This window comes from Leopardus geoffroyi, chromosome D1 (genome assembly GCF_018350155.1).
Source record: "Leopardus geoffroyi isolate Oge1 chromosome D1, O.geoffroyi_Oge1_pat1.0, whole genome shotgun sequence".
NCBI classification, from domain to species: Eukaryota; Metazoa; Chordata; class Mammalia; order Carnivora; family Felidae; genus Leopardus; species Leopardus geoffroyi.
This window is the reverse complement of record NC_059329.1, coordinates 70,978,215-71,001,317: the sequence shown is the minus strand read 5'-3', so window position 1 is coordinate 71,001,317 and position 23,103 is coordinate 70,978,215. Positions and strand designations below refer to the sequence as shown.

The 23,103-nt window shown below is 40.5% G+C and overlaps 1 long non-coding RNA gene across 1 annotated transcript in view; it reads right to left on the bottom strand.

The window, feature by feature from the left end:
• Positions 1-1,122: 1,122 nt before the first annotated feature.
• LOC123601411 overlaps positions 1,123-23,103 on the bottom strand; it is a 90,954-nt gene continuing 68,973 nt past the window's right edge. The window contains exons 3-4 of the long non-coding RNA XR_006714100.1: positions 2,089-2,199; positions 1,123-1,171 (exon numbers count right to left, since the gene is read on the bottom strand). This is a non-coding gene — a long non-coding RNA (uncharacterized LOC123601411). The remainder of the gene's footprint in view (positions 1,172-2,088; positions 2,200-23,103) is intronic.

The window sequence follows — 23,103 nt, the reverse complement described above, 5'->3', positions numbered from 1 at the left end:
ACTTACAAATATTAGACACAGTTCTAATTATCTGAAATCAATGGAAGTCTGCCATTAATAGCACAAAAAGTCAATTGATTTTGACTGCACATTTATACAGGATCAGTAGGTGTCTTACTATACCTATTGAAAATTGTAAAACTCTTGACTAGACTTTATTTTGTTAAAACGCTCTTTTTCAAAATTTTATTCAAAATAGCTTTAGAAAAAAACATTCTGCTTTGGTGGTTGACCTTCTTGTGAAATGTGGAATGAGTCATTAATATACTGGGTAACCATGTCCCCTTTCTACCTCCATCTTAAAGTAGTTTCTTTGTCTTCAGTGGGTACCTTTTATCACTCTTCCTCCCATCCCATGTAACAAGGAGAAAGATTTCTTTCCAACTGCTGCTCCTCTAAAGAATGAAGTGCAGATACATGCAATCTAAAGAAGACTGGACCTCAAGTTCAGTCATGATACAGCCCAGGCTCCCAGAGATCATGTGATCTCTCGGTAAACAGAGCCTACCTCCAGATGAGTGAGTTAAAGGTAACAGGAAAATTCTGAAATACTGCAGATGCTTGACAAACTTAACCTTTCACTGTCTTAAAAATACATGTATTTTATTTATGTCTCTCTCCTAAAGGGTACAGTCCATGTCCTTGTCATCGATGTATTTTTCTCAGCACATAACACAGTTATCAGTTGCCAGTAGAGTGAATTAAGAAATTGTCCCATATATAATTTCTCCTTCTTTCTAATTTTTTGTATTATCCAAGTTTCCTTTAATGAATAAAAATTGTGTACATAGGGGCACCTGGGTGGCTCAGTCAGTTGAGCGTCCGACTTCGGCTCAGGTCATGATCTCATGGCTCGTGAGCTCAAGCCCGGTGTCGGGCTATGTTCTGAGAGCTTGGAGCCTGGAGCCTCCTTTGGATTCTGTGTCTCCCTCTCTCTCTGCGCCTCCCCCACTCACACTCTGTCTCTCTCTCTCTCAAAAACAAATGAACATTGTAAAAAATCTTTAAAAATTGTGTATATAATAAAAATAAAGTCCAGGGGTGCCAGGCTGGCTCAGTTGGCTGGGCATCCAACTCTTGATTTTGGCTCAGGTCGTGTTCTCACAGTTCACAGGATCAAGTCCAACATTGGGCTCCATGCTGACAGCCTGCTTGGATTCTCTCTCTGCTCCTAAGTAAATAGACAAATAAATAAATAAATAAATAGGACTCATGGGAACAATATACCAAGTTCTTGTTAAAAAAACTTAAAGTCCAATATTTTGTTTGTTTTTAATGTGAATATTTTTATATAGATCTTGATATTGTACATATATGTATATACATAGTCATGACTGAAAGAAAGCAAGAAAATAGCTTCAATCTGTTTGAATCAGTACATAATACAATTTCAACATCTTATATTAATTTGTTAATTACAATACAGAAAATTTAAATACTGAATGTGTGTGTTATTCTAAAAGATGGTTAGCAAAAACTGAGATGACTGTTTTGGCTGTTTTCTTATGACACAACTGGGTGAAAAGCAGAACTATGCAGAAGTTTCATAATAAAACTCCAAACCACATTAGACTTGTCTACTGTCAGGTTTTGTTACATTCTCCCTAACTCAACCTAGACTCCCTGAGGTTGGCAAACAGGGCAAAGTTTGAGTCAAAATCATACCCTTTCTTTGAGCTTTAGGGATGCACTTAGAATTCTGTGAAAAACCAAAAGAAACAGCAGCTTCCTCCAGATGTGACAAGTCTGTCACTTTCAGTGTTTATTCAAATTTGAAACCCAGCCCAACAAATAAAGACAGTTGCCTGGGAGGGAAAGGAGGAGAAGGGCAAAAGAGTCCAAAAGTCCTATTCCATTCAGAAAGAGGCGTTGATGTGGTAAGATTCCCTATGAGGGGGCACAAGTTAGTAAGAAGGAGGGGCAACAAGGCAGGGAGGAAGGGCAGGGAGGGAGAGAAGAGGGTGGGAGGAAGGAAAGGGAAGGAGGGAGAGAGAGAAGAACCAATGAGGAGAGTGTATCATAACCAAAGATTAGTATTAATCCAATTCTATGGTCTTGAGATCCAAGGAAAAGAAATTCACCACTGACCTCATCATGTTTGTTTGTCTGGAGGCTGTTTCCATGTCTGAAGTAGGTTGTATTCATAGACGATCATTAAAAGGACACTTCCAAATATAGACTTTTACCCTTAAAAAAAATCTGAGAAAAAAAAATCCAACATTATAGAATTTGCTTGATTGCCCTACTCCTGTAAATAACAAACTGGAAATAACTTTCATCTTTGTTTTTCAACTCCTTTTCGATTTATAATAGCCAACATTTGAGTACTAATCTCTTTTCAGTCACTGTGCTAAGTATTTCACATAACTTTATGGGGAAACACTTACACCCCACTCCTGATATTTCCTTCCATACGGACTACATTTCTTTCCATGAGCGTATGGTAGTCCCCGCGATCTGCAGAGGATATGTTCCAAGACCCCCAGCAGATACCTGAAACCATGGAAAGTACTGAGCCTTATATGTAACTGTGTTTTTTCCTGTACATACATATCCATGAAAAAGTTTAACTTATTAATTAGGCACAGTGAACTAGAACAATTATAGCAATATACTGTAATAAAAGTTATATGAATGTATTCTCTCTCTCAAAATCTCTTATTCTCCTGTATTCCCCTTTTCTTCTTGTGGTGATGTCTGATGCTAAAATGCCTCCGTGATAAGATGAACTGAGGTGAATGACATAAGTGCAATGACCACTGACCTTCTGACAAGACGTCAGAAGGAGGCTCATCTGCTTCCAGATTGCAGTTGGTCTCAGGTAACTGAAACCACAGACAGCAAAACCATGGATGAGGAAGAACTACTGTAATCTTCCTGGTCTATGCACTTACTACTTCCCAGGAGAGGAGAAGAAACTTTGATGAGTTTGGGATGAGGGCACATGACAAAGATCAAATATAACCAATGTTCACTTCCCCTTCACCATTCTCTTTCAGATAGTTCAGCCTGCAAAAAGCACGTGTTCTTGTCTGCTCTGGAAAGAGCCAGGAGCAGAGTGGTAAAGGTCCTTCCTCTGCATGGCTGAGAAAAGACCATGGTAAGTCAAGTCCAGGCCTGGATTGGATATTGACTTATTAAGAGACTATCTCCTGGGAATAGTATGCAGCTTGGAAAAGAGAATTTCTTTGCCTTTGGGAAATACAAAATGTATAGATTTCATATATCTCTCTATGAAAGACCCCAAAAAGGGGCGCCTGGGTGACTCAGTCAGTTAAGCATCCAACTTCGGCCTAGGCCGTGATCTCATGGTTCGTGAGTTCGAGCCCTGCGTCCAGCTCTTTGCTGACAGCTTGGAGCCTGGAGCCTGCTCCGGATTCTGTGTCTCCCTCTCTCTCTCTGCCCCCCCCCCACTCATGCTCAGTGTCTCTCCCTCTCTCTCTCTCAAAAATAAATAGCCATTTAAAAAAAATTAAAAGAAGAAGAAGAAGAAGAAGAAGAAGAAGAAGAAGAAGAAGAAGGAAGACCCCACAAAGCAAAAACCTAGGGGTATGTGTAAGAAAAATGCATGTCTGGGCCAGGAAACAAAATGAGAGACAAAAAAAAAAAAAAAAATGTTTGTGTAACAAAGCAAAAGAAGGAAGACTGTTCAAATCTAGCAAATGGTACTAGCTTTCCTATAAGTAGAAAAAGAAGGGGATCAAGCTAAAAAAACAAGTTGAAATGTTATAAACTCAGATGACTCTTGCTGAAAAATAGCAGTGGAACAGGGCAAGGAAATATAACACCAGAGGCCTAATCTCTTGCTGTAGAAAAAGATGTAGCTGAAAGAAATGCTACTCAAAGCTTGTGACGTTCAAAGTGAAAGACAAGGTCTTAAGTAGTATGTAGCACATGGAATACCTCACCAGGCCCATAGGGGCACAGTTTTCAAAAGCAGCATTAATTCAGGTCTCTACTGAAAGGGTTTATCCTGTTGAAATAACTTTGGGTGGCAGAGGGGAGTCATCCACAGGAGGTAGGTGTCTTAGCTGTGGCAAGAAGTAAAAGCAGTAATCCCTGTGGCTCAGGATTCAAATGCTGTTCATCAGACTTCATGGAGGCCATGTAAGTAGAGAAAAGTCCCACTCTTCAGCATGGCATGTTGGAAACATGAGACTCAGTGGGAAAAGTGAAATGAAGAGATTTTATGTGCATTAGGAAGGGAAGGACCAGCACATTAAGTAAAACCCACACTACTCAGATCCCCTGCTGCAGGAGCATAATGGCTTTTGATCCATCATCATGTTCATACGAAGGCCCCCCTGTCTGCTCACTGGTCCTAGCCAATGACTGAGGATGGCTGGGGTAACAAAGCAGGCCCATTTCAGTGAGGCGTAGCCATTTCAGTGAGGTAGAACTCCCCAACAAAAAACTTTGGCTCAAGGATTCCCCATCAACCAGGTTTAACTTTTCTAGGAACTATACTATAGTCTAAGAGTCTTCCTATCCAGGTGTAGGAAAAAATCCTTTCCTTCTCTTCTTGCACAGGGGCCAGACCAGCACTGTGGTTTGAGGGCTTTTCTCACCTTCTACCCCCTCTCCCAGTAAATCTCTTACATGTCTTGGACTCTGCTTCTTAGTGGACCAATGTAATCCAATGTGTGCCGTTGACCCTTGAACAACACAGGTTTGAACTGTGAGAGTCCACTTAAAGTCATATTTTTTTGATAAATACAGAACAGTGCTGTGAATGTATTTTCTTCTCCTTATGATTTTCCTAACCTTTTCTTTTCTCTACCTTACTTTATTGTAAGAATACAGTAAGTAATACAGATAATATACAAACCTGTTAACCGACTGTTTATGTTATCTGCAAGGTCAACAGTAGCCTATTAGTAGCTGGGTTTCTCAAGAGTCGAAAGTTATACATGGATTTTTGATTGTGTGTTGGGGGGGGGGGGCGGTCAGCATCCTGAACCTCTGCATTGTTCAAGGGTCAACCATAATTGGACAACTTGGCTAGACATAATTTAGGCTGGGAAATAAAATAGGAAATTTATTTTCAGCCTTGGGCACAATGTTGCCTCTGAGTTAATTTAGTTAGTGTACTCATCTGGCCTATTTCAGAGCATTCTGAACGCAGAAGCAACATTATTCACCTGCACTATATCAGGAGCATGATTAGTGTTTGAGGAACAGCCTTATGAAAGTGAGAATAGGACGATCCTGATAGTCTGCTGATCTCTTCCCCATGAGGAGATAGACACAGCCTGGTTGAATACAGGCTAACTGGTCTAGCCCTATGGATTAAGAGGACAAAAGTCTAGGAAATTTCCCCCATGCCAATGTTTATAGAAGGAGTTTCACTAATGTAATACTCCTGTCAACTCTCTGACAACCCCTCTCAATACTCCCACAGGGAAAGAGGAGTGACTTCTCATCTTGATGAGTTAGAAAAAAGAACTTTAACAGGTGCCTGGGTGGCTCAGTCGGTTAAGTGTCTGACTTCAGCTCAAGTCATGATCTCACGGTTCATGGGTTCGAGCCCCGTGTTGGGCTCTGTGCTGACAGCTCAGAGCCTGGAGCCTGCTTCGGATTCTGTGTCTCCCTCTCTCTCTGGTCCTCCCCCACTCATGCTCTGTCTCTCTCTCTCAAAAATAAATAAATATTTTTTAAAAATTTAGAAAGAAAAATTTTAAAATGCTTATCTCAGCTCCTGCTTACCTCGTTTTAACCCAGGATCCACAAAGAGCGTTCATTCTATCCTGCTTCTCCACTCCATACATTTTACAGAGGCAGGCTCTTGCCTGGAGAGAAGAGCAGTTTTAGTGCTACTCAGTGTATGACCGTGGTTCTACATCAGGATGCCTATTGGTACCATACATCTAGGCCACATCTTCAATTTGAATCTTTATCAGTTGAGCAGGTGATACTTTGATCACCATCTATTTTCTCCTTTTCTGTCTCACAATTAGTCCTAAACTCTCATGGGGGGAAAAGTTCTATTATTTTCTTTTTACCTAAGAAGAAACTGAAATATGGTAAGCCAAGCAACTCTCCCAAGATCATATAGTTAACAAGTGGTGGAATTAATTTTTTTTCTTTTTAATGTTTTTATTTATTTTTGAAACAGAGAGAGACAGAGCATGAGCAGGGGAGGGGCAGAGAGAGAGGGAGACACAGAATCCGAAGCAGGCTCCAGGCTCTGAGCTGTCAGCACAGAGCCTGACACAGGGCTCGAACTCATAGACTGTGAGATCATGACCTGAGCTGAAGTCGGATGCCCAACGGACTGAGCCACTTGTTGGGTGTCCCAACAAGTGGTGGAATTAGAATTCAAGAAGAAACTGAGTGCTTCCATGTTTTTTAATTTAGTCATTTCTTATTATAATTCTATTTTCATAAGGAAAGCTTTTGACACGCACAAATTAGAAACATCCAGCTGGTGAATACGTTAGTAGTGTTCATAAAGTTTGGTTCTGTAGTCTTGCATTTATTTATCTTGGATTTCTTTTAAACTTTTAAATGGTCACATTTGAAATCTGTCACCAAATGTCTTGACAAACACTTCAAAAGAGGTGATTTAAAGGAAAACAACTTCTAACTATCTTAGTCTCTCATGTGTACCTCTAGGACATGACAAGGAGTGGCCCAAAATTGTGTTTGTCCCAATATTTCCATCTTTGTGTTGGGGACCTGGAAAGGCTTGAATCTAGATATTTGAAATGGCCTGAACATAATAGTCAAAGAAGTAGAATTAACATGATTAAGTACACATCGCAAAAATCAGGTAAAATTTATCAAACTTGCAAATCTACTCCACACCTTCTAGGAAGGGAATTCATTCCCTGAGCAAACATCTATTGAGCATCATGTTTCTAGATACTAGTGACCCTCAGATGAATGAGACCCTGACACTGTCTTTGGACATCGTATAACCCACTTTTTATATGCATAAATTGGGATTCTCAAACATTTGCTGATTAGTAAAGTTTTCATGATGGTATCTTTAGCAATTGATCCTATTTTGTCTAGGCTGTATTATTATCTGTAAAGCATTGTTGGTGTATGCAATGATTTGAATATTTTGTTTGAACCTAGTTTACAAAAGTGAGTGGAAGGCAGAAAAATAAAAATGCTAATACTTATGGCTGAGTAATGAAAGATGGAAATTATTAGAGATGCTAAAAGCAGCAAATATGTGGCCTCAGTTACATTTCTATTGGACTTAGGCTGGTCGACTATTTAGTTACAAGTGCAAGAAACAAATATGCTCAAAATGCATAGATGTAGCAACAGAAAAAATAGATACATAAAATTATGAATTGGAAAACAGCATCAAGAAATGCCCCAGGAATCCAAAGGCAAAAAGAAGCTTTAGTTCCATAGCTTTGTGAAGACTGATACATACAGCTCGTGACTTGATTCCTGTATGAGGGGGAGGACAGAGGCTGATGCTTAACTTTCTCTTGAGAAAGTCAGCATACTATGTCATGTTTGATTCCCTACAAAATCCCCCGAAAAGAGCACCCTTTGCAAGTCCTTTCTAGCACTAAAATACATTTCTTCTATTTTTTTTATTAATTTTTTTTAACATTTATTTAGTTTTGAGACAGAGAGAGACAGAGCATGAACAGGGGAGGAGCAGAGAGAGAGGGAGACACAGAATCTGAAACAGGCTCCAGGCTCTGAGCTGTCAGCACAGAGCCCGACGCGGGGCTCGAACCCACGGACCGTGAGATCATGACCTGAGCCGAAGTCGGATGCTTAACCGACCAAGCCACCCAGGCGCCCCTCTTCTGACTATTAAACGTCCTTTCCAATAAGCGGAGAGAAACAGAATTTGAAGTAAGACATTACTTTAGGAAATTCATTTTTGTGTATATTTGGTATTTAATTTATGCATGAAATATTCACTATGGTATTAGAACATTTTCAGTTTCATGTAACAGAAAAATAAGTATGGCAAAACACTATGGCAGGTACTTTGAGTCAACACAGTCAAAAACAAGTTTCCCTTTTCTTCACACTGCCCATCCTGAGGAGCTAGTCCTTCTCTTGAGAGAAGGCCAGACCAGGACTCTCCTAGATAATAAAAGTCTTCCGTGGGGGCACCTGGCTGGCTCAATCGGTAGAGCATGCGACTCTTGATCTCGGGGTTGTAAGTTCGAGCCCCATGTTGTGTGTAGAGGTTACTTAAAAAAATAAAACCTTAAAAAAAAAAAAGGTCTTCCAATTATATCTAGTCATCTGAATAGTCCTATTTTGTTAATCAAAATGTTCCGTAATTTAAATGTAATAGTTTGAAGTTCAAATTCCATTTAAAGTTAAAGTTTCTCCCCTTGACAAAGTGCTTGCAGTGAAAGAGAGGTCTTAGCCTCATCTCTGTTCCCCTACTTGATGCTTCCCCTCCTCCGTCCCCACTTGCCCCCAGGCTGCCTCTGGATCCTCCAATATTAAAACAGAGAGAGGAATAAGAACTGAAGGGTAGGAAATGTCTTACCTGACTGGCACCAAGGTACTTTGGCATTGGTTTCCTCTGGCTGTGGCAAATGTTTAAAGCTGTCTTTTTCTGGTGGATGTTCAAAGCTGACTATTCTTCTCATGGGTGGTTTCATGGGTACTTTGGAGGCTCCCACATTGAACTGCCTGTACTGTGGGTGAAACATTTACCTCCCGCTGGTCACTTCTATTTCCTCCCACAGCAGTGGGAATCAGGTGAACCAGCCCTTTGTTGGGGTCACTTCATCTTTTTGAGTAGGACTCTTGATGAAATTTGAAATGGCTCCAGGTTGGCTGTCTTCTGCTGAGCCCACATCTAATCCACAAGAAACACTCACTATCTTTGTCTGTGCTTTCAGCATAAAGGCAACTGGCACTCAGTGCAAGCTGGGTTCTGTCTTTCTCTTTTTCTCTGTACTTTAGCTCAATCGCCACAGCTCTTGTCGTGCCTATCCAAGTTCATTTATTTAAATTTCATTACCACTTCGTCCACTGTATCACCAAGAGTCGTTTTTAGTACCTGTCCAAATATGGCTTCTCCAGGACTATCAGCATGATTTCCATTCTTTCTTACAAAAAAAGGGGTCAAATTATAAGCATTTTTGAGATTATAAACTTATATGATAATTATTATTTTATATGTTATTATTATATATATAAACAAGTTTCTGTAACTATCATTCTTTTATTCCTCTAAAAGGAGCTGGAAAGCCTGGCACAGAGCTCTCTGCTAATGAATGAACACATCAAGCCAAGGAAGAGAATACGAAACACAGTCCACTCTTAGCTCTTAAACAAATGTCCCAGAGAGGTGATGATGATAGGACAACTTTCCTTGCTACTTCCAATAGCTTGATGATAGCCCAGCCTTTTCACTGCCCCCGGCAGCTTTGCCCAAGTGCTCAGTTCTGGAAAACCATCTCCATTATAGTAATGGAGATTGCCTCTTCAACCAAACTTTAGTGGTTCTCCATCCTGCTGGATCCCCTTCCACTAATGGGAGGAATCTGAGAGATTCCTGAGCTTGAGATAGGACCCATATACCTATTTGTGCTATGCTTGGTGTGAAGCATGAAACTGTGCATATACGGTGAGGAACCAGTGCTCTATACTGAGAGTGAAAGGCTTTGCCAAATTTTAGGTGGAAGTGAAAGGTGGGGACTGGTGGCAGGTCAGAGTGGGGGGTCAGTCTCATTATTTTTTTCTGACTACAAGCTCTTCACAGGATTTTCTCATGTGTGAAGTTACTGGGCACACACTTTGAAAGGTCTCACTTAGTCATGGTTATGTGCACAGATGTTGGGAGTTAGAACTTGGATTTTAAACTTCATTCTCCCACAAGCTAAAAGTGTTGCCTTGGACAAGCTACCTGAGAAAATTCATGGGATGAGGGGTAGAAGTGTTCACTTTCACTTTTTTTGAAAAAATTTTTAAAAAATGTTTTATTTACTTTTGAGAGAGAGAGAGAGAGGCAGAGTACGAGCAGGGGAGGGACAGAGAGAGAGGGAGACACAGAATCCAAAGAAGGCTCCAGGCTGTGAGCTGTCAGCACAGAGCCCGACGTGGGGCTCAAACTCATGAACTGTGAGATCGTGACCTGAGCTGAAGTCGGACGCTTAACCAACTGAGCCACCCAAGTGCCCCTACTTACTTTCATTTCTTAAAGCATCTGAAAATCTGTGGAAAACAGAGTCTGGAGCCCATGGCTATCTTATCTTATGTAGACAGGATTATCTGGCCAGGGAGAACCCCCTACTCTATTTTTATGGAGTTGCCATGCCCCTAGAGTTACCAACAACTCAAGATGAGTCTTCCAGAAAGGAGACTGAATCAGTAATCAAAAAACTCCCAACAAACAAAACTCCAGGACCAGATGGCTTCACAGGCAAATTCTACCAAGCATTTAAAGAACAGTTAATACCTATTCTTCTCAAACTCTTCCAAAAAATAGAAGAGGAAGGAAAACTTCCAAATTCATTCTATGAGGTCAATATTACCCTGATACCAAAACCCAAAAAGACACCACCAAAAAAGAGAACTACAGGTTAGCATTTTTGATAAACATAGATGCAAAAATCCTCAACAAAATACTGGCAAACAGAATCCAAGAGTAGATTAAACAAATCACTCACCATGATCAAGCAGGATTTACTTCCTGCAGGCAAGGGTGGTTCAGTATTCATAAATTAATCAATGCGATACATTGCATCAATAAGAGAAAGGATAGGGGCACCTGGGTGGTTCAGTCAGTTAAGCATCTGGCTCTTGATTTTGGCTTAGGTCATGACCTCATAGTTCATGAGATTAAGCCCCCTCGTCAGGCTCTGAGCACACAGAGCCTGCTTGGGATTCTCTCTTTCCCTCTCTCTCTGCCCCTCCCCCTCCACACTCTATCTTTCTCAAAATGAATAAATAGACTTTTTTTTAAAAAGAGGAAAAGGATAAAAAAAATCATATGATCATTTCAGTAGATGCAGATAAAGCATTTGACAAAGCAAAACATCCATTCATGATAAAAGCCTTCAACAAAGTAGGTTTAGAGGGAACATACCTCAACATAATAAAGGCCATATATGAAAAACCCACAGTGAATGTCATACTCAATGGGAAAAAAACTGAGAGCTTTCTCCCTAAAGTCAGGAACAAGACAAGGACATCTATTCTCACCACTTTTTATTTAACATAGTGCTGGAAGTCTTCACCACAGCAATCAGACAACAAAAAGAAATGAAAGGCATTCAAATCGGCAAGGAAGAAGTAAAATTTTCATTATTTAAAGATGACATGATACTCTGTGTAGAAACCCCTAAAGATTCCACTAAAAAACTACTAGAACTGGTAAATGTATTCAGTAAAATTGCAGGATACAAAATCAATGTGCAGAAATCTGTTGCATTTCTTTTTTTTAATGTTTACCTTTTTAAACGTTTTTATCCTGGGGCTCCTGGGTGGCGCAGTCGGTTAAGCGTCCGACTTCAGCCAGGTCACGATCTCGCGGTCTGTGAGTTCGAGCCCCGCATCAGGCTCTGGGCTGATGGCTCAGAGCCTGGAGCCTGTTTCAGATTCTGTGTCTCCCTCTCTCTCTGCCCCTCCCCCGTTCATGCTCTGTCTCTCTCTGTCCCAAAAATAAATAAACGTTGAAAAAAAAAATTAAAAAAAATAAATAAATAAACGTTTTTATCCTTTTATACTTAAAAATTTTTTTTAAATAATTTAATCCAAATTAGTCAGCATATAGTGCAACAATGATTTCAGGAGTAGATTCCTTAGTGCCCCTTACCCATTTAGCCTATCCCCCCTCCCACAACCCCTCCAGCAACCCTCAGTTTGTTCTCCATATTTATGAGTCTCTTCCGTTTTGTCCCCCTCCTTGTTTTTAGAATATTTTTGTTTCCCTTCCTTTATGTTCATCTGTTTGTCTCTTAAAATCCTCATATAAGTGAAGTCATATGATATTTGTCTTTCTCCGACTACTAATTTTACTTAGCATAATGCCCTCCAGTTCCATCCACGTAGTTGCAAATGGCAAGATTTCATTCTTTTTGATTGCCAAGTAATACTCCATTGTGTGTGTGTGTGTGTGTGTGTGTGTGTGTGTGTATATATATATATATATATATATATATATATATATATACATACCACATCTTATTTATTCATTCATCCATCAATGGACGTTTGAGCTCTTTCCATACTTTGGCTATTGTTGATAGTGCTGCTATAAACATGGGGGTGCATGTGTCCCTTCAAAACAGCACAACTGTAACCCATGGATAAATACCTAGTAGTAAAATTTCTGGGTCATAGGGTAGCTCTATTTTTAACTTTTTGAGGAACCTCCATACTGTTTTCCAGAGTGGCTGTACCAGTTTGCATTCCCACCAGCAGTGCAAAAGAGATCGTCTTTCTCCACATCCTCGCCAACATCTGTTGTTACCTGAGTTGTTAATATTAGCCATTCTGACAGGTGTAAGGTGGTATCTCATTGTGGTTTTGATTTGTATTTCCCTGATGATGAGTGAAGTTGGGCATTTTTGCATGTGTCGGTCGGCCATCTGGATGTCTTCTTTGGAGAAGTGTCTATTCGTGCCTTTTGCCCATTTCTTCACTGGATTATTTGTTTTTTGGGTGTTGAGTTTGATAAGTTCTTTATAGATTTTGGATACTAACCCTTTATCTGATATGTCATTTGCAAATATCTTCTCCCATTCTTTTGGTTGCCTTTTAGTTTTGCTGATTGTTTCCTTTGCTGTGCAGAAGCTTTTTATTTTGATGAGGTCCCAATAGTTCATTTTTGCTTTTGTTTCCTTTGCCTCCAGAGAAGTTGCTGCAGCCCAGAGCAAAGAGGTTTTTGCCTGTTTTTTCCTCAAGGATTTTGATGGCTTCCTGTCTTACATTGAGATCTTTCATCCATTTTGAGTTTATTTTTGTGTATGATGTAAGAAAGTGGTCCAGGTTCATCCTTCTGCATGTCGCTGTCCAGTTTTCCCAGCACCACTTGCTGAAGAGACTGTCTTTATTCCAGTGGATATTCTTTCCTGCTTTGTCAAAGATTAGTTGGCCATAGGTTTGTGGGACCATTTCTGGGTTCTCTATTCTGTTCCATTGATCTGAGTGTCTGTTCTTGTGCCAGTACCATACTGTCTTGATGATTACAGCCTTGTAGTATAGCTTGAAGTCCGGGATTGTGATGCCTCCAGCTTTGGTTTTCTTTTTCAAGATTGCTTTGGCTATTCAGGGTCTTTTCTGGTTCCATATAAATTTTAGGATTATTTGTTCTAGCTCTGTGAAGAATGCTGGTGTTATATTGATAGGGCTGTTGCGTTTCTATACATTAATAAGGAAGCAGCAGAAGGAGAAATTAAGACAACAATCCCATTTACAACCACACTGAAAATAAGATGCCTAGGAATAAGCCTAACCAAAGAGATAAAAGACCTATACTCTGAAAACTATAGAACACTTATGAAAGAAATTGACGACGACACAAAGAAATGGAAAAACATTCCATGCACATTGATTGGAAGAAAAATATTGTTAAAAGGTCTATACTACCCAAAGAAATCTACACATTTAATGCAATCACTGTCAAAAAACCAATAGCAAGGGTACCTAGGTGGTTCAGCTGGTTAAGTGTCTGACTCTTGATTTCAGCTCAGGTCATGATCTCATGGTCCTGAGATCAGTCCCTGCATCAGGCTCCACGTTGTGCATGGAGCCTGCTTGGAAGTCCCTCTCCCTCTCTCTCTCTCTCTCTCTCTTCCTCTACCCCTCTTCTGCTCTCCCTCTCTCAAAATAAAATAAATAACTAAAATTGCTTTAAAAATAACAAAAAAAAACCCCACAAAATACCAACAGCATTTTTCACATAACTAGAATAAAAAATCCTGTAATTTATACAGAACCACAAAAGACCCCAAATAGCCAAAGCCATTTGAAAAAGAAATCTTGCAAAAGAAAAGCAAAGCTGGAGATACCATAATTCCAGATTTCAAGTTATATTATAAAGCTGTAGTAATCAAAACAGTGTAGCACTGACACAAAAATAGACACATAGATAAATGGAACAGAATAGGAAACCCAGAAATAAACCCACAATTGTATGGTCAGTTAATCTCCAACAAAGCAGGAAAGAATATCCAATAGGAAAGAGTCTCTTCAACACCTGGTGTTGGAAAAACTGGTCGACTACATGCAAAAGAATAAAACCGGATCACTTTTTTATACCAAACACAAAGATAAATTAAAAATGGATTAAAGACCTAAATGTGAGACAGGAAATCATAAATATCCTAGAAGAGAGCAGAAGTAATAATGTCTCTGACATTGGCCATAGCAACTTTTTTCTAGATATGTTTCCAAAGGCAAGGGAAATAAAAGCAAAAATAAACTATTGGGACAAAATTAAAAAAAAAAAAACAAAGCTCTGCACAGAGAAGAAAACAACCAACAAAACTAAAAGGCAACCTACTGAATGGGAGAAGATATTTGCAAATGACATATCTGATGAGGGGTTGTATCCAAAATATATAAAGAACTTACACCAACCAACACCCAAAAAAATAAATAATTCAATTAAAAATGGGTAGAAGACATGAACAGATATTTCTATGAAGAAGACATCCAGTTGGGGGCACCTAGCCAGTGCAGTTTCTTGATCTCTGGGTGGTGAGTTTAAGCCCCACATGGGGTGTAGAGATTACTTAACTAAATAAAACTTAAAAAATATATAGCCAGTAGATACATGAAAAGATGCTCAACATCACTCATGATCAGGGAAATACAAATCAAAACTACAATGAGACACCACTACACACCTGTCAGAATGGCTAAAGTCAAAAACACAAAGGGTTCCTTGGTGGCTCAGTTGGTTAAGTATCCTACTCTTGATTTTAGCTCAGGTCATGATCTCACGGTTTGTAAGACTGAGCCCTGAGTTGGGCTCTGCATTGATAGCACGGGGCCTCCTTGAGATTCTCTCTTCCTCTCTCTCTCTTTCTCTCTCTCTCTCTCTCCACCTCTCTCTCTCTCTCTCTCTCTCTCAAAATAAAGAAAATAAACTTTAAAAAAAACACAAGAAAAGAGTGTTTGCAAGGATGTGGAGAAAAAGGAACCTCTCACACTGCTGGTGGGAATATAAAATGGGGCAGCCACTGTGGAAAGCAGTAGGGAGTTTCCTCAAAAAGTTAAAAACTAAGGGGGCGCCTGGGTGGCTCAGTTGGTTGAGCGTCCGACTTCGGCTCAGGTCATGATCTCGCGGTCTGTGAGTTCGAGCCCTGTGTCAGGCTCTGTGCTGACAGCTCAGAGCCTGGAGCCTGCTTCAGATTCTGTGTCTTCCTCTCTCTCTGCCCCTCCCCCACTCATGCTCTGTCTCTCTCTCTGTCAAAAATAAATAAACATTAAAAAGAAAAAATTTAAAAAAAAAAGTTAAAAACTAAGAACTACCCTATGATCTATTAATCACACTACTGGGTATTTACCCCCAAAATACAAAAACACTAATTCAAAGGGGTATATGCACCCCTATGTTTATTGCAGCGTTATTTACAATAGCCAAATTATGGAAGCAGCCCAAGATATGTGGAATACAAAACAAATAGCAAAGAGAAAAAGAGACAAAGAAAGGGAGGGAGAGGGACAAACCAGGAAAGAGACTCTTAGCCACAAAGAACAAACTGATGGTCACCAGAGGGGAGGTGGGTGAGGGGATGGGTGAAATAGGCGATGGGGATTAAGGAGTGCATTTGTCATGATGAGCACTGGGTGATGTACGAAATAGTGGAATCACTCCATTGTACACCTAAAACCTGAAACTAATATGACACTGTACATTGGCTAAACTGGTATTAAAATAAAATAAATTGTGATGTCTGGGTGGCCCAGTTGGTTAAGCATCCGACTTTGGCCCAGGTCATGATCTTGTGGTTTGTGAGTTTGAGCCCTGCTTCGGGCTCTGTGCTGACAGCTCAGAGCCTGGAGCCTGCTTTGGATTCTGTGTCTCCCTCTCTCTCTCTGCCCTCCCCCGCTTGCTCTCTGTCTTTGTCTCTGTCTCTCTCTCTCAACAATAAGTAAACATTAAAAAAATAATAATAAGTAAATAAATTTTAAAAAAGAAGAAAGAGAGAGATGGGTCTGACCTGGTCTACATTTTCTCTTGGCTATAGCCAGAGGACCTCAGACAAGAACTCAGGCAGCCAGCCCCCTGTTTTAAAGTGGAAGGACAGCAGACACTGCAGGTTTCAAGTAGGAATTTCAAAAGACCCAGGGACAGCCACATAGCTGGGTACCCGGCAGATGAGAACTTAGTTTAGGAATGAAAGGGAAGAATCCCTAAAATCCTCAACCGAAGTACTTTGGGGACTGTTACTCCAGTATGACACCACTGATCTGATGGCCTCTCCCCTCACACTCACTTCTGACACCAGTCCTGCTCTTTCCAATTTAAACAGCACCCTTGAGCTGGCAGCAATCCACCCTGGTTGCAACACCCTGTGCACACTGCATGCGTAACTGGGGCCCAGCCCCTGCTTCCTGAAACAGTCAACTGACAGTCACCTGAAATAGGGAGTCGTGGCTAAAATTCTGAAACAGAAAAACACATGGCCATGAACAACACTATTTGCTGGTGATGAATGATTTACTTCCTTACCTACAATTTAATCCCTCAAATATGCCTCTCAGACATCTGGCTTACAAATAAATAATAAAGCACATAAGAAAGCCAAAGAGCTCATATACCCTTTTTCTGCTTTGCCATCTCATGGTCCATGTTAGCTCTGTCTAGTTCTGGGCATCACATGATACAACACCCCTACCTATGCTTGGCTCTTCAATGAACAGGTCAATCTTTCCCAGAAGTCCCCAGGCAGACTTGCCTTAATGTCTTGCTGACCAGAAATGTATAAGGTGACCTTTTCATTTCTACACCATTCAGTAGCAGGGAGATAAGCATGAGGCGGCATGAAAGAGGGTGATTTACAAGGGCAAACATGGGGTTCTATTAGAAAGGGAAGAGAGAGAACCATGTTGAGTAAACAATACCAATGTCTACTCATCCACTGAAAATCTGCAGGGTCCTCTGTGCTACAGGCCAACTTAATTTTCTGCTGCCTTACTTACTCAGGCCGACATACTGAACAGTCAGATTTTGCTGAAAGAAAGGTGATCTTTGTGCCATACTAGCATTACCTTTATTTATTTATTTATTTATTTATTTATTTATTTTTGGGTCTCTTTCACTTAGATACTTTTCCTCTTCCATTACTTTTTTTGACAATAACCCTGGGCTCTCTTTTCTTCCCCATTGAGAAGACCTTTATTCTTTCATCCCACCACACCTCTTAGGTGTATTAGGCTACATGGGATTACAGTGGAATTATGTTATTGACCCATAAATAAAACTCTATGAACTTCCTAATCAAATGGGTTAGAAATGTTATAATGGCATTTCGAAAACATATCCATAAAACTCTAAGAATATTCCACCAAAAAAAGAGGATTCTGTGGTCACATAAGTTTGGGCAATGCTGCATATGCTTTCTTTCCTTCTCTTATTGATTATAGACTCAGAAGGTCTGAGAAGTCTTGCAGTTAATAAATTAACTCAGAATTAGTTCTGAAATCAAACTGCCTATGTTCAAATCTGGTTTCTACCACCTTCTAGGTTGTGTAAGTGCTGTAAGCCTCTGTTGCGTCATTTGAGAAAAGAGGAGTCTGATGGTATTATTTAACGGGGGTTACTGTCAGAAGGTAAGATAATCCATGAGAAGCTGTCAGCACAGCTTTTTCTCCTTCATTTAACAAATATTTAGTGACTACCTACTATGCACCACAGTCCCAGGTCTCATGGAGCCTGCAATCTAATGGAAGAGCAAGAGGATAGACAATAAACAAGTAAATAAACAATAATTTCAGGTAGTGACAAGTACTATGAGTAAAATAAAATGTGGTGATGTTATATAATAACTGGGGGGGGGGGCACCTGGGTGGCTTAGTCAGTTGAGTGTCCAACTCTTGATGTTGGCTCAGGTCATGATCCCAGGGTTGTGGGATCGAGCCCTGCATCCAGTCTCTGTGCTGAGCTTAGAGCCTGCTTAAGACCCTCTCTCTCTCTCTCTCTCTCTCTCTCTCTGTCCCCATCCCCTGCTTGTGCTCTCACTCTCTCTCTCTAAAAGAAAAAAAAAAATAACTAGGATGGAAATGGCTGGTTAAGATGGGAAGATTGGAGACCGCATTTCTGAGGAAGGCATTTTATCTGAGACCCAAGATAGAATGAGACAAGAGTTATCTCTCCACTCATTCAGTCATTCATTCAACAAATGTTTATTGAGTACTTACCACATATGGCAGGACTGTTTTAGGCACAGAAGAACAATAAATAAAATTAGGTAAGAACCCCTGTCCTAACAGAGTTCATATTCCAGAGTGGGAAGACAAAAATAAAAAGGAAAATATATAGTGCACCAAAATGGTATTAAGTGCCATGGGGAAAAGCAGGGGGAGACTATCTAATTTTATTTTATTATTTTTTGAATCCTTTAAAAATTTTTAAAAATAATTTTTAAATTTTATTTTTATTTTTAGAGAGCAATAGATTGAGAGAGCACAAACAGGGGAGAGGAGCAGAGGGAGAGAGAGAGAATCCCAAGCAGTTTCCACACTTGGCATGGCACCCTATGCTTGATCCCAACCCCAAGAGTTGGAAACCAACTGAGTGGAAAGCAAGAGTTGGATGCCCAACCAAATGAGTCACTCAGGCGCCCCTTTGTAAATTTTCTAAAAATGTTTATTTATTTTGAGAGAGGGAGAGAGTGTATGTGTGAGCAGGTGCAAGTAGGGGGAGAGGCAAAGAGAGAGGAGAGAGAGGATCCCAAACAGGCTCTGCACTGGCAGTGCAGAGCCTAATGTAGGGTTCCATCTCATGAACCACGACATCATGACCTGAGCCAAAATCAAGAGTCAGATGCTTAACCAATGAGCCATCCAGGTGTCCCAAAACTATCTAATTTTAAACTTTACAGTTTAAATAGGGTTGCAGGCATCCCTCATTGAAAATGTGACACATACCCAATGAAAGACCTGAAAAAGATGAGGAAGTAAGTCTTACAGAAACCTAGAGGAAGATAATTCTAGGCTAAAAGAAGTGGCAAATGCAAAAGCCCTGGAGCTAGAGCACGCAAGCCTGATATATTCAGAGAAGAACAAGGGGAGAGAATGCTCAAAGGAGAGTAAGTAAACAGAGAGTGGTAAGAAAGTGCCAGATCATGGAAGGATAAGCAAAGGTCTGGAGGAAAATTCTTCCAGGCAGATGGAATAACAAGTGCGAAGGCCCCGGATCAGGACCGAGGTTGGCCTATCTGAGGAAGAGAAAAACGGCTGAAAACTAGAGTCTACTAAGCCAAAGGAAGAGTTGAGCTCCAAGATGTCATCTGAGTCAGATCACGTAGAGCCTTATGTTATAATGACAGGCCAGTGTGTGAAATGTATATCTCTATATGTTTTTCTAAAGACATTGAAAAAATAGCTGTAACTATTGTTGGTATTCATGAGACATTATTCTGTGGCACAGATTGAGAAATGCTGCCTTAGGGCCTATTTTAACTAACCCTCTTCCTCACCCCCCATATCAATCAATCCCCAAGTGCTGTGAATCACACCACAGTAGGACCATCGCAGGAACTTGCGAACAGGTCTCCCCAAACTCCACTTTTCTATTTCTTGGGTTGCGGAAGGATCAAATCACTCCTCTCCTCAAAAATTTCCTGATTTTTTTTACTTGCACAATCAAGTTCATGTTCAGGAAGTAGAAAGGATTTCAAGGTCTCCCTCTAGGTGTCCTTCCACAGGTTCCTGTTAAAGGAGAGGGCTGGACAAATTGTGCTCTAAGCATACATGCATGATCAGAGCCCTACCATTAGTTCACGCCATTCCCTCAGCCTGTGCTCCCCTTGCTTGCTTTCATTGCTTGTTGGAAGTCTTCTCTTCCTTCAAAGTCATCAGAGTTGATGCTCCTCTGAAGTTGGGCTTGATATTTGCAGGCAGAGTCAGTCCTCATTCTTCCAGCCATGTATCCATCCATGTTACATGTGTCTCAGTTTGCTGTGTTTGCCTTTCCATAGACGTAGTTGTTATCACGTCTCTTATTCCCATTACATTGCAAGCACATTGGAAGCAAGGTTTTATTTTTGTCATGTTTCTTAGAATTAGTGCCTAAGACAATTGCTAGCACAGAGCAGGTGCTCAATAAGTTGCTGCTGAAATAAAATTTTAGAGGCAAGAATGCGACAAACAGCTTTACATAAAGCACTGGGACACAAAGAGAGTAATATTATAGTCATGCTGTCAAGGAATTTATAAATCAATAATGGTAGCTACCATTGACAGAGTCCTAGCTACAGCACAGGCACCATCCCTATAGCATGGCTGGGCTTGTACGCTATTTAATACTTATAACAGCCCAATGAGGCAGGTGTTGTGACCCCCCAGTTTACAGAATGAAGTTAAGTCACTCATCCAAGTTCATAGAGTAAGCAACAGGATTTAGTTTTACGTCCCTCCAGCTTCCAAGCCTTTGCTCTTTTTTACTATCTGTTGTAGCAATTGCGAATCTATCCTGGAGAATAAGTAGGTCTTTCAGGGGAAGGGAATTTTTTTTTCACAAAGGATTCATTACATAGAAGAATGGAAGAATGAAGAAGCCAAATAGGGAATGGAAAAGCAACCCAAAGATTTAGCAAAACCAAGAGGTTTCTCCCCTTGCTGCACAGGTGACACTGGGAGAAGACAGTGTTACCAGAGCGCAGAAACCTGGGCTGTCAGGCAGAGGAAGCCAGAAACACTGGTGAAACTGTCCAAGGGAGAGCTGGGGCCAGGTAGGGAGAGGCTGTCCGGTGGGACCCTGCCAGATTCCACAGAAAGCAGGGAAAGAGTGAGGAATACTCTGGCTTCTCCCTTCTGTTTCCAAGCCTCGATGGTGTGTCCCATGGCCTTAACTATCAAAAGCTCATGGGAGGCAATACAAGAACAGAGCACAAAAGGGTGGGATTGGATCGAGACCAGCACAAGCATGCTACCTCTTTACCTGAGACGAAATGACCAGGAAATGACATAGTACTCAATTTAGAGTTAGGAAGAACGGCAAAAATATTAAGCAAGTTCAGAAGAAGGGGAGGTTTGTGGTAGCTGCAGTAGTGAGGGAGAGACTCCACATACATTTAAGTCAAGAAAAGAGAGTGGGTGTTTCTGGTAGAAAGAACATCTAGGTATTTTCTTGCAGGTAAAGACTACTACTCATTGTTCTTAAAAGTCTTTCTACTCAGGAGATAAAATGGAATATCTATGATATAGGCGCACAGAATAAAGAATAAAGAAAAGTAAACACACACACACTATCCAAGCTCAGGAAGCAAAACATCATTATCTGCAATTAGAAAATTTTTTTGTGGTTAAATAAATACATATTTACAATATATACAAATGTGTGCATACAATAAAATATGCCATTATGACCATTTTTTAAGTCTTATTTATTTATTTTTAGTAATCGCTATACCCAACATGGGGCTCAAACTCATGACCCCAATATCAAGGGTTGCACACTCTTCTGACTGAGCCAGACAGGTGCCCTCATTATAACCATTTTTAAGTGTATAATTCAGTGGCATTAGTTACATTCACAATGTTGTGCCCCGTCACCCCGTCATTCTGACGCTTTTCATCACCCCAAAGAAACTCAGTTACCATTGAGCTATAACTTTCTATCCTCTCCTCCCTAAACACACTGGTATCAATTTACTTTAAAGTTTTTTTAAAAATAAGATGAATTAATGAATGATTAACAGAATGTTAATAGATACATAGACATGCAGTAATAAAATGTTACCAGATGGAGAGACATGTATAATATAACAGTGAAATCTAAGTGGTGGGTATATAGGGGTCCTGTAAATTTTTTTCAACTTTCTCATATGTTTGAAATTTTTCTCAGTAAAATGTGGGGGAAATTCTACCCTTAGGCACCAGCCACAGAGATTTTGACTTAACTGGACCTGGACATTAGAATTTTTAAAAAGCTCTCTGGATGATGCCAGGGTGTGACCAGGATTGAGGACCACTGCATTAAAGTATGCCATGGGATGATAGAGTAAGAGTGGGTACAACAGGGCATGGGGTAAGCAAGAGGGGTGCAAAGGCAAGGAGGCCTCCAGGCTGGGCTCTGTGCGCTTTCTGTGGCTGGACAGGCAGATGGCCCAGCTACCTGTCAAGGAGGCAAGAAGCTACTACCTAGCAGGTAACTGAGAATGCGGAATTGGTCAGGGTTCTCTGAAGTTCTAAAATGAGAATGAGAAGTTTATACTTAATTTAAGCATTTAATTTGGCATGATTCATCCTTGGAAATGTTTCCTATAGCTTTTAAAAAGAGTGTCAGGGGCACCTGGATGGTGCAGTCGGTTGAGTCTCTGACTTTTGATTTCGGCTCAGGTCATGATCTCATGGTTCATGGGTTCGAGCCCTGCATTGGGCTCCATGCTGACATTGCAGAGCCTGCTTGGGATTCTCTTCCTTTCCCTCTCTCTCGGGTCCTCCCCCACTCATGCTCATGCTCTCTCTCTCTCTCTCTCTCTCTCTCTAAAAAATAAATAAACTTTAAAAATATTTTTTAATAAAAAGTGTCTATTTTTTCAGAATGACAGTTTTATCATATTAGCTCCCTTTCATCTTGAAAACGGTTCAAGATCCACTTTTGACATGTATATACATACATTTTCATGTTTTTCTAACTCATCTTAAAACCATTTTGGGGGGATGAAGAGATGGGCCTGTTGGAGCAGAAAGAAAATATTGTAACCTGGGTGGCAATGGGCTCATGTGTCAGCTAGGAGAGAACAAGCGAAAGCTAGGCCTGGGTAAAGCAGGGGCTGGCAGTCAAGGTTAGCTGTCAGGCTTGGAAATTCGACAATGCAAAGAAGCATCTGCAACCCAACCAGTAAAATTGGTGACTGATGCTCCCCAGAGAAGTGATATCTATCCTGCCCAATCAAGATATAGGACACTACTCTGCTGTAAGTGCAAATATCCTCTGTAACCCTTCTTCCGCCCTCAGCTATTTTAAACTTTTAC